The 14,731-nt window shown below is 38.0% G+C and overlaps 1 protein-coding gene across 2 annotated transcripts in view; it reads left to right on the top strand.

The window, feature by feature from the left end:
- Positions 1 to 14,731, top strand: part of CCDC50 (coiled-coil domain containing 50) — a 117,012-nt gene that overhangs the window by 71,820 nt on the left and 30,461 nt on the right. The window lies entirely within an intron of this gene.

Below are 14,731 nucleotides of genomic sequence, written 5' to 3' on the forward strand. Positions count from 1 at the left end.
TTTTAAATCACGATGAAACAAAATTTTACAAGTAAAAGGAAAACTATAAAAGTGAAAGTAAAATAAAGCAAATAGACCTAGAAACAAAGAGCACCCTGGTAGCAATTAACATCCTTCATGCACAGATTGTGGTCTTTTTTTCTACCAAAAAAAACCCAATCAGACTTTCATAGAGAAATGGCTAATTTTAGATATTTAAATTTGCAAGATGAAACTGCAATATCTTGTGTTACCAGATAGCAAAGAAGCTATCAAAGAAAAGGTTTTGTCAAAATATCCCCAATCAGCCAGAGACAGGATAATTTGTGCATCAATAGGGATAATAACTGAAATGGATAGAAAGACATAAAATATGTTTAAACCCGTGTATTTAAAATGATCTTTATCCCCTTAAAATAACCCTTACTGATCACCTGTGGCAGGTGCTATGGACCAGCTCATTATTTTGAAAACTGGTGAATATGGAGAATAATCAAGCATTTATCCTGCCTGTTGTTTTTTTCTTTTTAAAATAAGATTTGTATCTTACTGATGAATAAATGAATAGCTGATTATGATAAATTTCCCTTTATAGAATATTTTAGCTAATAGTCAAATTTTTAAAATGATAGAATGATAGAATCATTTTGCAACCCTCAAAGAATTAATAGATCTACACAATGATCACTAACAGTTGGTATCATAAAAAGAGAGAGAATTAGATATTATGTCCCTCCAAATGAAAGTAACAATATTATCAACAAAATTACCAAGTTTCTAGATTTATCTACTAATATATAGGAAGTATAGGGCATTCAGGAAAATTTTAAATAGCAACATAAGATTGCAATCTGCAAAATCCAGACTAAGAAACTTTATAAAACAAACAACAAAAATTCTTCAAAATAAAATATATTTGTAAAGAAAATGGAGAAGGGGAACCGTGTAAGACACAAGCAATACTTTTAACTAGTTGAAAACAGACTGAAATCTATAAGGTGATTAGGGAAATGTGAACACTGACTGGATATTTGTTGATATTAAGAATTTAGTGTTAATTTTTTAGGTCTGATAATGAAATTGGGGTTGTGTTGTAAACAAAAATTTCTTATATTTCAGAGGTACACACTGAAATATTTATAGATGAAATGATATGGTGTCAGGGGTAGGACATAAATGAGTATAAAAAAGAAAAGATAGGCCATATATCAATAACTGGTGATGAGTAAATCAGATTTATTATGCTATTCTCTCTACTTTTATATATGTTTGAAAATGTCCATAATGAAGTTTTAAAAATGACAGGGAAATAAATTTTCAAACAAAAGCTATGAAAAGCCACACTAAAGATGTATGTGTACTTCAGGCAAAAGTGAAAAGATCTTGGATGAAAGGTCAGAAATACAGAAAGGAATAAACATAAATGAAAAGTATATATTTGTTGGTAAATATAAATGAATATTGACTGTCTAAAACAATGATTAGGTATCTTGTGGGTTTAAAACATAAATAAAATACACCAAAATGGTATATGAATTATGATAAAGTAAATGGAGTTAAAGTGTCATAAAGCAGTATTTCTCAAATTTTTAATATATGAATCATCTAGGGATCTTGTTAAATTGTAGATTTTGACCAGAAGGTCTGGAGTGGGGCTGGAGATTTTAAATTTTAACAAGCTCCCAGGTGATTTTTTATGCCGCTGGTCTAACAACACACTAAGAAGCAAGGTAAAGGAAGAGGTAAAAATACTAACTTTTATTAGACTTTGATATGTCAAATATGCTTGCTGTAATCTTTATTATAACAACAAAAAGAGTGGTAAAATAATGTAAAACTACTAAGATAGATAATAGTGAGAGAAATGGAATAATAAAATATAATCAATCTAAAAGGAACATAGAAAAAGTGAAACAAGTAGAAAGCCAGTAGTTAGATGGTAAATTCAAACCTAAACATTTCAGTAGTTATATTAAGTGTTTGTGGACTAAATGTTCCAATTAAAAGACACAGATTGTCAGACTGAGAAAACCCAATTATATGATGCTTATAAGAAATATTTAAAATACCTGATACAGAAATGTTGAAAGTAAAAAAAAAAAACAACACAAAAAGCAAACAAAAAAGTTCCATGAAAACATTAACCAAAATAAAGCTGTGATAAATATCAGAAAAGTCAAACCTCGGTGAAAATATTACTGGCAAAAAAGAGGAACATTTTATAAACTTGCAGACTTCATGTTACCAGGATGATTTCGACAAAGTGGACAAGTGAACTTTTCTAACAGTTAAAGCTGTTAGGCTGCCTCAGGAAGTAGCAAGTTATTCATTAAACTATGCTCCAACCACTATAAACTCACTTTCTCCAAACATACAGGCTCCTTTGTAATTCTATTTAGATGTAAACAGAATCTTTCTAAAATGAAATATTTTTCAAGGTGAAGTGGGCTACGCTGGGAAATAGTGATTTCTAACCACATATAACCCTGGTTAGGACTGCATCTTATTCTTGCTTAGCAGAGTGCCTGACACATAGTAGGAGCTCAATGTAGAAGTTTTTATGTTGAGTAAATTGACGGATGGAAAGGAAAGAGGGCTCCTAAAGCTCTCTCCAACCTTGACATCCTTGGGATCCCCATTTACTATGCAGAGTGTTAAAAAATGATTAAAGAAGACAATTTAGGTGATACTAACAAACTAAGGGGGCGAACTATGAAGTGGAGTCTACTTTCAGAGAACTGCAGAATGGGGCGGAAGGCGGGAAGCTTTTATAGGATAAAGAATAAAAGAACAAGGGAGAACAATGTCAGCATCATGGCAGAGTGAGATGTTTCCTTTGTCCCTCCCTTTCAATCTACAACCAGTAAAACATCCACAACTCAAAAAAGGCACCTCTGTCCAACATACCAGGATGCCAGATAATTCCACATATCTGTACATTTAAAGATGGGTGGAACAGATAGAGGAGACAAAACCATGGGAACAGTGGAGGCTGTGCCTGCAATCCTGGTCCCCTGGCCATGGCAGCTGAGCCTGAAGCCCCAGAGATCCCAGGGTCAGCAGGAAAGGCGGTGCACACAACCCCAGCCCCCTGACGGTTGCCTGCAGTGGTGGCATCCAGGAACCCGATAACACCGGACAAGGCAGAGGCACCCATGACCCTGGCTTCCCCTCTCCCCATTTCTCTCTCTCTGTGGCAGCAGAGCCTGCAACTCAGAAGATCTTGAACGCTGCAGAAGTGCCCACCATCCTAGTGCCCCAGGCAGCAATGCCAGCAACACCAGCTGCAGCAAGGCACCAACAATCCCAGGGGCACAAAAGCAGTGATAATAAGAGCACTTGGTGAAACCTCTGACAGAGGTGGTGGAGGGTTGGAAAGTGAGGGCTTTCAAATACAACCAGAGACAGCTCAGATAAGGGAAGCCAAAATGTTATGCTATAGTGCCACTGACTGAGAAATAAAAGAAAGGCATCTAATTTCTAATCTGTTGAATCTTTAGATTCAAGTTAGGAAAAAAGCTTTATCTAAAGTAGAAACATGTTCACTACTTTAAAGGCACCAGCAAGGGAACAACTCATCAAACACCATGAGGCACCACAATAACACTGTATCACTAAAAGAAAATGACAATTCTTCAGAATCCAAACTTAAAGTCATGGAATAGCTGACTTTTTGAATCTGTTAGAGAGTTCAAAATAGCTGTCATGAAGAAACTTGACAAACTACAAGAAAACTAAGAGAGGCAATTTCATGAGCTCAGGAATAAAATTAGTGAACAGAAGTAATACTTTATCAAAGAAATTGAAATTCTAAAAAAGAACCAAACAGATATTCTGGAGCTAAAGAACTCAATAAATGAGATGAAGAATGCATTTAAAAGCATTGGAAATAAAGCAGGGCATATGGAAGAGGGAAATAGTGAGCTTGAAATAGAAATCTAGAAATGAGACAGGTAGAAGGGAAAAGATAATTAAGATCTAAAAATATGAGGAAATTCTCTAAAAACAGTCTTGACTCTTTTAGAAAGGGCAACATTAGGGTAATGGGTATCACAGAAGAAGAGAGCAGAGAGTTTATTTCACGAAAAAATAGCTGAGAGCCTCCCAAACCTTAATTTTTTTAAGCTTAATTTTTTCCCACAATAAATTCTGAAAGAAGGTGTGTATTTTACACTCACAAGGCCTGTCAGTTCAAACTAGGTATATTTCAAGTTTTCAGGAGTCACACGTGGCTAGTGGCTCCTCTTAACAGACAGCACAGATCTATTACATACCTCAGTTCAAACGGAGACAGGGGGGAGTCCCATTTTAACATGTTAACTAGCTCATACAATAATGCAAGTGAAAACAAAATGATTGATCAATACGAATTGGTGTTTTCTAACCTTCACCAAACTGTAAATTCCGCTTATTTGTCTGTTGTACCCACATTTTACCAGAAGAGGGCGCTCGGAGCCGGCAAGACGGCTTAAACCTTGAAGTACTAGAGACTTAGCACTCATCAACTGGATTGGCTGGATATAAAAACCAATACACTGGTTTAGTTAGGAAAAGTCATACTCTTTACAAAAAACAATACCTTATGAAAGTATTAAATGCTAATTATATAATATTTTAGAATTGTGATAAGTAGAATTTAAATCAATTAATGCATCACCCATAGTCCTACGGAAACACAATTACAAACACGTTTTACTACATTCTGTTCCAGGCCCTTTTCTGTACATAGGATTTAATTCCATGTAATTGTAGTCATATTAAGGAGAGTGTAGGGTTCAGAGAGATTTGAGCATGTTTCAAAGCTAGTGAGATTGATCAACCAGGGTGAAAGAAAGTTTGAAGAACTTGCACTATTAAAGAAATTTCAGTACCGATAGAATAAAATTTCTGATAAAGTGAGGAGCCAGAGACACAGTCATATGCATTCTATGTGTATAACATATACACACACACACACACATACATATATATGTTCGTACTTGGCCTTGGAGATCATATTATATAATAAGTTATATATAATATGAAGGCCAGAGAAAATGGAGTATAGATGACATAGATTTGGTGGCAGGAAGTGGATAGAGTTTCTATCTTTCATTTCTTCCTTCCTTTCTTTCTTTTTTTTTTTTTTTCCTCCTGTGTAGTAGGAGAGAATTTCCTGTTGCTGAGAATGAGAATGAGGGGGTAAGGTTGGAAGTCTGAGGAGTGTGAAATAAGAAGCAAAGTTCTATTTTACAACCAAAAAGCGGGATTTAGAAGCCAGTGGAGAATGGTGACAGTTTGGAGAAATGGCCAAGGGAAATGATGAAGGGGACAGACTAGGAACTGCTGAGTACCGTGGATCGAGAGAGCAGCTGGGATTGGATTCTCTGCATTTATGGTGGCATCCATCTTCACGAATGCCTGCTTTTCAGCAGCTGCATCAGCAACCCATACGTAGAGGCAGAAGATCTGAATGGTTGGAAGTGATCCATTGTTGGAGTTTAGATGGGCATGTGTAGCAGAGTCAAAGGGCCAGAAAGAAAGAAAGAGAATAAGTGAGGTACCATGACATCTTGATATGAGGCCCAGGAGTAAGGGAGTAACATTCTTGAAGAAGAAGGAAAAGTTTTCCAAGAGATCATAGTGATCAGGGTGCAGGGATCAGGAAATGAGGGAGTGAGTGTAAAGAATAAAAGCTTTTGGTCAGAAGGAGGATATTTTAGATATGGAAAAGGACTGAAGCCCAAGGAGTAGATGAGAAGTGCAGTGCAAAGGAAGATGACTGTAGTTTAGGGTCAAGGACTTTGAACACTTGGTGGTCTAAAGTGTCATTTATGTGGGCCTTGAGTCCCAGAACATGACCGAAGGCGTTGTTGTGGAGGTTTACATTAACAGCAAAGAAAAACAGATCTGGGAAGGGCAAAGATCTCATGATGCTAATCTCGAAGGAATCCTTGAGTAATCAGGAATTTGTGTCAATTTCTAGGCATAGAATTTGGTAATGCCACAAAGGCTCCTAGAGCAAAATGAGAAAAAGTATTCTTTCAAGGTAATAAATTTGAACTGTTTTCAGGCCTCGCACCCTGGGATTTAAGTGCATCAGATAGATTTGGGTTAGAAATAAGTTTTTGATTCTCTTGCTAGCTGTGTGGCTTGAACAAATTACATATCAACTCTGAAACTTAGTTTCCCTATCTGTAAAATGGGGATAATAATATAATCTATTTCAAAAATTTACAGTACCTTTTTCATAGAAAATATTCAATAAATGATAGTTGTCGTAGTCAAAACTAAGGGAAGGAAAAAAAAAAACTCAGACATGTTTATTGATAAAAGGCAGAACATATTCAGACTGGAAGGATGTTCTGAGTTTATCAGCAATAATAACTTCAATTATGGGCAAAGAGAAACAGAAAGAAGCCAGGAGTTGTTCCAGATCAAACTGCAGGAATATCAGGTTCTCTAACTCTTTGCTAGAACCTGTAGCGTCCCCCCCTTTCCTTCCCTTCCCCTCTCCCTCCTCCCCTCCCCTCCTTTCTTCTCTTCTTTTTTCCTTTTCTCTTGACAGGTTTAAGGGTTAACAGTTTTCTTTTTATGCAGCATAAATCTGGTTTCCTTATTTCCAATCATTTGACCTTCTTATGCCCTCTAGCAGTTTTACTTTCTCTTCTCATGACAGCTCTTCAGACATTTGGAGACAGTGACTATCTCCCTGATGGTTCACTTCTCCCACATAGTCATCCCTGGGTCTTCAGTGTCCTTTTACAACACAGCCCAGGGCCTTGGCACTTCCAATCACCTCTTTGCCGGTGTTAGTCTGTCTCGGTTCCTACGGGCACCTCACCTCCAGGCACCGTCTGAGTTCCACAAAACTGAGTAGTATGGACCATCTGAAGTATGGACGCAGTTCACGCAGTTAAAACCCACATTGATCTTTTATTAAGCTTTCCGTTTGTTTCTCATGCACCATTTTTATGGGCTTCCCCAGAAGTGCAGATGGATTTTACAACAGAAGGCAGGGTTTGCTCTTTTTCCAGGTTATATTTCATTTCGTAGATTTGCCTATCATTTACCTTTGCTGATTTTGGGGATCCTGCTTCTGGCAAATTGAATGTATGTGCAGGTTTGAAGAACACTGGCTAAGGCTCAGGTGACTGACTCCTGCATCATTTAGAAGCCTGGAAATTGACTTCACAGTCAGAGCCCCTGAGGCTTGACTCAGGGTGGGAAGGTGGGAGGGAAGGGGGCTATAGACAGCAAGCAGCTTCCTCCTTAGAGAAGATGAGCTGGAGAAAAGGGGCATGCGAGCTCCAGGGTTTGTCCTAACACTGACCCTGACAACGTTTTTCTCATCAGAAGCAAAAGTATTGTTCCTTTTTGAGAAAGATTGTTTTTACTTTTCAAGTTGTACCCTTTCTAATACTTTGAATTTAAGCATTCTTCAGTTTGCAAGATAGATGTGCTAGTAAGTGGATTTCTTTTTTAATCTGCTTACTTGGGAGAAGAAAATTGGGCAATCTGTTGATCTACCAAATTCGAGAGCATTGGTCTCTAACTTATTTGGATACATTAAATACGTTGAGTGAACAATAAATTTACTTTGTAAGGAAGGGAAAACTTTTCCTCTACCCCTTAAGGTCACTGGCAGGGTCTGAAAATTAATCTGACAAGATAGATTTAACAGGAGAAAAGCATACACGTTTTATTGAATTTTCACATGTCCAAGGGAGCGTTCGCAAGAGAATGAAGACTTGAAGAAATGACCAGAGCCAAAAGCTTTTATACCTTTTAGACAAAGAAACAATAAATCTGTGAAAAATTGACAAGAAGAAGGTGTTTGGGCCTGAAGTACTAAATGGTGAAGAAGTAACTGGGAAGATAAGGGCAAGTTTAACAAGGTTTGTTTATACAGATTTCTCGGCTCCAAACTCCCCATCTCTAGGGATAAGAATATCTCCCTTCCTCCTGATACAGGGAGGGAACCTTCACATGAGTTTTATGACCTGTTTCAAGGAAGAAGGACAAGGGGGGAAGGTCAGGAGAATTTTCTAATTCTGCTCTTTTCTCGAACTCCTTCAGCCTCAGATATTCAATACGCCCAGGTGCCATGTTTCGGGGTTTGTCCTGGACCCATCAACCTCCTCTGAAAACTAATTTCCACATAAGAAAGAGTCTGTAAGTAGAACTCACTGTGTGTTCAGACCAGAGAGCTTTGTCGACACTGACTGTCTTACTGCTGTAACTTCCCACCTTACAGAGGAGGAAGCTAGTAAGTGGCAGGACCAATGAGGCATATTAGGCTTGGCTTTCAGCCCCGCATGTAATTGCCTCTCCAGGTCTTAGACCTGGTTCTTGAGTCAAGGAGAGCCTGGGAACATAGCTGTGCAATGAAAGTGTGCATCGCCTAGAAAGCCAGGTAGGAAGGAGTGTCTGTGTAGCCTTGCGCAAGTCAGTTCAGCTCTCTGGGCCTCTGTTCACTCATCCTTTAGACTCTATGTAGTGAAGCCCCCTTGCAGCTCTAAAAATCAAGGTTTTAGCCATGACAACAGAATGTTAATAGGAAGGAACAAAGGACAAATAGGTGAATGAAAAGAAATAGGGCTTCTTCTTTTGTGATATCTGTGTGTGTAGTCTGGGGAGCTCTTCTCTCCTGGAAATATGTAGGTAGTTCTAGGGACAAACCCTTTTGCTAAAGAACAGAACAAATTATAGGAGAGAGAAAAGTCTGCTAGAGCAGGGCAAAGGAGACAGATGCTGCCATCAGTTGCTGTATTCGTAGTGTTGGTGGGAAATGACGTGCCCATTAATCAAGCAGGGCCATGAGGCATAAGGAAAGCCATCAGCCCAGCAGGAAATGGGTTGTCTTCATAAATGCCAGATCTTTTCTGCCCTCTTCCACTCTATTTTAATTGACATGTTCAGTACTTTTTGATCTATAGCAATTAAGAGGCAGCTTCTGCCGGTGGAAGCTGGTCAGGGCTTTGAATCTGACACTGAACGAGACGGAGAGGTGCTGTGGGAGTCTGGGCTGTCAGGAGATGACAGCGGCCTGTGGCAGGACTAAGTGCTTTTCACCCAGAGGCAGCGCTGCTCGTGAGATGAGAGCAGGGTGCCTCAAGTCTGCAGACGCAGGGGAATGAGCTGGCAGAAAGAATCACATCACATCTGCCGGAGAAAGTGATCAAAAGCAACAGGACTCAGGCAACTGGCAAAAGGTGACCCTGGATACTTGCCTGCTTCGAGAGCACAGATGATCCTGAAGATTGTGAGAAGGTGGATGAATGTGCCAGGATAAGCCTCGACCCAGTTAAACGATCTCTGTCTGTCTCAGGGTTTAAAAACTCCATCCTTGCCATTTGACCGCTTGCAGATTATTAGGAAATTATGTTTTGTCCAATGTCTGTAATTTTGGATTTTCAGTGTTCCAGTTTTATTCCTTGGGGAGCTCTGCCAATACTCATCGGAACACTTCTTCAAGCAAGAGACCCGACACTTGATTTTTCCTTACCTCCCATCAGTTCCGAGCCAGATGTTGAAATGAAATAAAGGAAAATCTGCTTCATTCCAAATTCAAAGTGTATATATTGCCGAAAGCCATGCCTGAGGCAGAAAAGCAGTGTATCCATTTCTACATTTTAATCTCCTGGATCATGTTTTTTTTGGCCACGTTCTTTGTTTACTGTTTCATTCAGTCTGTGACTTCGTAAAAAGAAAGGGTCAGTTTCTCATGGAGGTAATTTAGTTTTGCATTTCTTTATAATCACATGGTAACTATTTGAGATTGCGCTCTCAGCAGGAAAACATTTACCATTTTTAAATAAGTATGTTTACTGCAGTTAAATCAACTTTAGCTTGTTCATCCTGAAGCCTTGAAGTTTGTTAAATTTTTATTGAAAACATACCTTATGTCCTAGAAAACAATTCGCTCTTCTAATGCAGATTTCTACATTGTAGAAACTGAGGTCCCAGATGATTAAAGGATCTATCCATGTTACCTAGCTCGTTGACGGCAGACAAGTCTTAGATTTCTTATCCTGACCCCACCCTTGTGCCCTTTCCCACCTGCTGTTCCACCTCTATTTTCAAGGAGAAACATCTGTTATCCAGCGGGAAGCAATCGATTTCTATGTTCTTATTCAAAATGTGGTCTGGGAACCAGCGCCATGGATCCCCCCCATCCCCGGCAGAATGTTCAAATACAAAATCCAGCCCAAACCCATGGAGTCAGAATCTGCGTTTTAACTCAATTCTTGGAAGAGACATGTGCACATTGAAATCTGTGATGCACTAAGCTCTCAGGTTGGACTTTGACATTGAATTGATAGATCTATTTGGTTAGGGTAGCCTCTCAGGCTTCATAGGATTGGAAAACAATATATGTGCATATGTTTTCATTTCAACTGATAAAGCAGTTGCTTATTCTTTTTTCTTTTTTTTTTTTTTTTTTTTTTTTTTTTTTTTGCGGTACGCGGGCCTCTCACTGCTATGGCCTCTCCCATTGCGGAGCACAGGTTCCGGACGTGCAGGCTCAGCGGCCATGGCTCACGGGCCCAGCCGCTCCGCGGCATGTGGGATCTTCCCGGACCGGGGCACGAACCCGTGTCCCCTGCATCAGCAGGCGGACTCTCAACCACCGCGCCACCAGGGAAGCCCTGTTGCTTATTCTTTAATTTAGTTTGTTACATGACAAAAGTTTAGCATTATAAAAAAAAAATTTAGCATTATAGATAACTAAAGAGATGATTACTTAAAATCAAGTACAAATCTAGGGATGATCTCTAATATTACTCTGACTATGGGATAAAGTAAAGCATTTAGGGCCTGTCTTAATTTGGTGTATAATAATAGGGACTGTGATGGTATAAAAAGATTTTTAGAAATAAAATGGGAAACTGGGCTATCTCCTTCCACTGAGAAGTAAGCCACCCATTACAAACTCTATCTTTTTTTTTTTTTAACATCTTTATTGGAGTATAATTGCTTTACAGTGTTGTGTTAATTTCTGCTGTATAACAAAGTGAATGACCTATACGTATACGTATATCCCCATATCCCCTCCCTCTTGCATCTCCCTCCCACCCTCCCTATCCCACCCCTCTAGGTGGTCACAAAGCACTGAGCTGATCTCCCCATGCGATGCAGCTGAGAAAACCATAATTCAAAAAGAGTCATGTACCACAATGTTCATTGCAGACTCGATCTTAAAACATCCTTTGCAAGCATAGGTTAAAAACAGGGAACGTTTCTTGTCCTGTCTCTTATGTGTGAATTTTCATACCAGTGATAAGAGAAGGTCTGGCATCACAAATTTAAACTGTTTTATTCCTATTGTGGAACGTAGGAGCGGCGCTTACCTTTGCACACTGGATTTTGGTCCATCTCTTATTTTTCCTCCTCTTCATCCATACAGTCTCCACCTTGTCCTCTTTCCTCTCATGATTCCAGGAATTTATTAAAGTGCCTTTTTCTGTAGAACCATTTTTTGTAATATTTCACCAACAGAAATGCCTTTTAAAAAACAAAACGAAACAATCTCAGAATCTTCCCTCCTCCTTAAAACCCCCAATTTTTATAAGATTAAGTAAAAACTTCTTAATAGATCTTCATCTTTTTGAAAAATATTTATTTTTTTAATTGAAATATAGTTGGTTTACAATGTTTCAGGAGTACAGAAAAGTGATTCAGTCATACACACACACATATGTATGTGTATATATATGTGTATATATGTATGTGACTTTTTCAGTTTCTTTTCCATTACATGTTATTACAAGATATTGAGTATAGTTCCCTGTGCTATACAGTAGGTCCTTGTTGTTTATCTATTTTATATACAGCAGTGTGTATCTGTTAATCCTAAATTCCCAGTTTATCCCTCCTCCACCCCTTACCCCCTTGGTAACCATAAGTCTGTTTTCTGTGTCTGTAAGTCTGTTTATATTTTGTAAATAAGTTCATTTGTATCATTTTTTTTAAACTTCCACATATAAGTGATATCGTAGGATATTTGTCTTTCTCTGAATAGGCCTACGTCTTAATGTTCGCCCTGATCTGGGTCTTACCCAATTCACTAACACAATATGTGATCCTTGATTGGTCCCAGATAAGAAAAAGAAAATTCCTATTCTATAAAAGATTTTAAGGGACAACTGGAGAAATTTGAATAAAGTCTGTATATCAAAAGTATCATATCAGTGTTAATTTCCTGCTTTTAATCATGGTACTCTGTTTATGTAAGATAATGTCCTTCATTTTAGAAAGTTACACACTAGTGTTTAGAGGTAAAGGGGTATCACCCTGTCTGCAGCTTACTCTTAAATGGTTCAGGAAAAAAAGTATAATTCACAAACATACACACACAGACAGAAAGAGTGAGAGAGACATTCACACAGATAAAGTGCAGTAAAATAATATTTAGGGAAATTAGGTGAAAGGATTTTAGGATTTCTTTGTACAGTACTATTATTGCAACTATTCTGTGAGTCTAAAATTTCAAAATGAAAAAATGAAAAAAAATTGGACAGATGGTCATGTAGATCATCCTGTTGCTATTACAATTACATTATAAAATCTTAATCTGTAAAATATTTTCATGATTTATTTTTTAATGAAATGAAGGCTTATAAAACAATAGGCATATTATGATACAAGTTATATAAGCTATGTGTACACATATATTTTAGAATAGAAAACAGACTGAAACAATAAGCTTATAAATGTGAAGGATAGTCGTTCCTTAGCAGTGAGATTTATGGGTAATTTTAATATAGTTTTCCATTTGCTTGTCTATTTTTTCTTAATTTATTCAAATGGCTGTTTTATTTGTTAAAATGAGAAAACAATAGAATTATTATACTTGCAAATTCTTCATTAGATTTTATTCCATCTTGTTTAGAAATTAAGATTACAAGTCACAAATTTATTTTGCATCTTAATTTGCAAAACATTAGTGCCTGTTTTAATCTTGCTGAAATCAGAAATACAATGGTTTCCCTTGTATTTAGTTTTTCTTACTTGTTGACATGGAAAAAAATTGAAAACATCTCTTGTTCTTTCTCATACTTTAACCAATAGTTTTCACCTATTTTAACACTTGAATTTTAACCGAAACTGCTAAACAAGGACAAACTGAGCCATTTGGGTAAGTATATGTACACTTGTCTTGAACCCACTTGGCAAAGGTGCTAAAAAGTGCCAAGTCAGGCACAGGAGAAAATCTAAAGAAACAAAGGCCCTAGATACTGTTTCTATTGAAGGGATAAGTTTAGTTACATTTTCATTTAATGAACAATCAGGGCAGCAATATTTCTCCTCCTGCCCACCTCTGCTTCTATGGCTCAGAGCCACCTTGTCTTCTTCCAGCTGACTTTACATTTCCGAAGTTGAGAGAGAAGGCGTCTAAAGCCTTCAAACGCCATAGAAAACTTCTGCCATATTGTTCAGCAGCAAGCTTAGCAGTAATTTCTCATCTCTTCCAGAAAATAACTGTCAATCAGTTAGTAGAAAAACATTTAAAATTTAATTAAATTATTGAGGGGGCACCTTCAAGATGGCAGAGGAGTAAGACATGGAGATCACCTTCCTCCCCACAAATACATCAAAACTACATAACACGTGGAACAACGCCTACAGAACACCTACTGAATGCTGGCAGAAGACCTCAGACTTCCCAAAAGACACCCTCAGGCGACCTACACACAGAGGCAGGGCCAAATCCAAAGCTGAACCCCAGGAGCTGTATGAACAAAGAAGAGAAAGGGAAATTTCTCCCAGCAGCCTCAGAAGCAGCGGATTAAATCTCCACAATCAACTTGATGTACCTGCACCTGTGGAATACCTGAATAGACAACGAATCACTCCAAAATTGAGGTGGTAGACTTTGAGAGCAACTGTAGACTTGGGGTTTGCTTTCTGCATCTAATTTGTTTCTGGTTTTATGTTTATCTTAGTTTAGTATTTAGAGCTTATTATCATTGGTAGATTTGCTTATTGATTTGGTTGCTCTCTTCCTTTTTTAATTTATATATATATATTTTTTTTCTTTTATCTCTTTTTGTGAGTGTGTATGTGTATACTTCTTTATGTGATTTTGCCTGTATAGCTTTGCTTTTATCATTTCTCCTAGACTTCTGACTGTCTGTTTTTATTGTTTTTTAGTATAGTTTTTAGCACTTGTTATCATTGGTGGATTTGTTTTTTGGTTTGGTTGCTCTCTTCTTTCTTTCTCTAATTTTTTATTACTTTTCTATTTTTAATTTTTAATAATTTTTAAAATATTTTAATAACTTTATTTTATTTATTCTTTCTTTCTTTCTTTCTTTTTTTCTTTTTTTCTCCCTGTAATTCTGAGCTGTGTGGCTGACAGGGTCTTGGTGCTCTGGACGGGTGTCAGGCCTGAGCCTCTGAGGTGTGAGAGCTGTGTTTAGGACATTGGTCCAACAAAGACCTCCTGGCCCCATGTAATAGCAAATGGCAAAAGCTCTCCCTGAGATCCCCATCTCAATGCTAAGACCCAGCTTCACTCAATGACCAGCAAGCTACAGTGTTGGACACCCTATGCCAAACAACAAGCAAGACAGGAACACAAACCCACCCATTAGCAGAGAGGCTGCCTAAAATCATAATAAGTTCACAGACACCCCAAAAAACACCACCCAATGCAGTCCTACCCACCAGAAAGACAAGATCCAGCCTCATTCATGAGAACACAGGCACCAGTCCCCTCCACCAGGAAGCCTACACAAACCACTGAACCAACCTTACCCACTGGGAG

This window comes from Tursiops truncatus, chromosome 4, assembly GCF_011762595.2.
Source record: "Tursiops truncatus isolate mTurTru1 chromosome 4, mTurTru1.mat.Y, whole genome shotgun sequence".
In the NCBI taxonomy this organism is placed as follows: domain Eukaryota; kingdom Metazoa; phylum Chordata; class Mammalia; order Artiodactyla; family Delphinidae; genus Tursiops; species Tursiops truncatus.